Source organism: Doryrhamphus excisus, chromosome 1 (assembly GCF_030265055.1).
Source record: "Doryrhamphus excisus isolate RoL2022-K1 chromosome 1, RoL_Dexc_1.0, whole genome shotgun sequence".
NCBI classification, from domain to species: domain Eukaryota; kingdom Metazoa; phylum Chordata; class Actinopteri; order Syngnathiformes; family Syngnathidae; genus Doryrhamphus; species Doryrhamphus excisus.
In genome coordinates, this window is record NC_080466.1 from 39,263,726 (window position 1) to 39,265,997 (window position 2,272).

The window sequence follows — 2,272 nt, forward strand, 5'->3', positions numbered from 1 at the left end:
ACAAACAAATAACACGTGTGCGTGCACAGTCCACGGTAACAGTAATGGTTAGTATAGTACGAGACATGAAGTACTGTATGTCAACCTGTCTGAAAAGTGCAAAGTGAAAACGTACTATATTTAACATCTTGGTTATCATACAATACACTGTAGTACACGTGTCTTGGTTATCATAATACGTACAATATTACAGATCTTGGTTATCATACAACATGCAATATTACACATCTTGGTTATCATACAACACGTGTGTTGGTTATCATACAACGTACAATATTACACTTCTTGGTTATCATACAACATACAATTTTACACACGTCTTGGTTATCATACATACACTATATTACGTACGTCTTGGTTATCATACAACGTACTATATTAGACATGTCTTGGTTATCATATAATCTACTATATTACACATGTCTTGGTTATCATACGACCTACAATTTTACACACGTCTTGGCTATCATACATACACTATATTACGTACATCTTGGTTATCATACAACATACTATATTACATATGTCTTGGTTACCATACAACGTACAATATTAGACATGTCTTAGTTATCATATAATCTACTATATTACACATGTCTTAGTTATCATATAATCTACTATATTACACATGCTTTGGTTATCATACAACCTACAATTTTACACACGTCTTGGTTATCATACATACACTATATTACGTACGTCTTGGTTATCATACAACGTACTATATTCCACATGTCCTGGTTACCATACAACATACAATATTAGACATGTCTTGGTTATCATACAACATACAATTTTACACACGTCTTGGTTATCATACATACACTATATTACGTACATCTTGGTTATCATACAACATACTATATTAGACATGTCTTGGTTATCATATAATCTACTATATTACACATGTCTTGGTTATAATACGACCTACAATTTTACACACGTCTTGGCTATCATACATACACTATATTACGTACATCTTGGTTATCATACAACATACAATATTACATATGTCTTGGTTACCATACAACGTACAATATTAGACATGTCTTAGTTATCATATAATCTACTATATTACACATGTCTTAGTTATCATATAATCTACTATATTACACATGTCTTGGTTATCATATAACCTACAATTTTACACACGTCGTGGTTATCATACATACACTATATTACGTACGTCTTGGTTATCATACAACGTACTATATTACACATGCCTTGGTTACCATACAACGTACAATATTAGACATGTCTTGGTTATCATATAATCTACTATATTACACATGTCCCAGTTATCATACAACCTACAATTTTACACACATCTTGGTTATCATACATACACTATATTACGTATGTCTTGGTTGTCATACAACATACTATATTACCCATGTCTTGGTTACCATACAACGTACAATATTAGACATGTCTTGGTTATCATATAATCTACGATATTACACATGTCTTGGTTATCATACAACCTACAATTTCACACACGTCTTGGTTTTCATACATACACTATATTATGTATGTCTTGGTTGTCATACTACGTACTATATTACACATGCCTTGGTTACCATACAACGTACAATATTAGACATGTCTTGGTTATCATATAATCAACTATATTACACATGTCTTGGTTATCATACAACCTACAATTTTACACACATCTTGGTTATCATACATACACTATATTACGTATGTCTTGGTTGTCATACAACGTACTATATTACACATGCCTTGGTTACCATACAACGTACAATATTAGACATGTCTTGGTTATCATATAATCTACGATATTACACATGTCTTGGTTATCATACAACCTACAATTTCACACACGTCTTGGTTTTCATACATACACTATATTATGTATGTCTTGGTTGTCATACTACGTACTATATTACACATGCCTTGGTTATCATATAATGTACTATGTTACACATGTCTTGGTTATCATACAACGTACTATGTTACACATGTCTTGGTTATCATACAACCTACAATTTTACACACGTCTTGGTTTTCATACATACACTATATTACGTATGTCTTGGTTGTCATACAACGTACTATATTACCCATGTCTTGGTTACCATACAACGTCCAATATTAGACATGTCTTGGTTATCATACAACCTACAATTTTACACACGTCTTGGTTATCATACATACACTATATTACGTATGTATTGGTTATCATACAACGTACTATATTACACATGTCTTGGTTACCATACAACGTACAATATTAGACATGTCTTGG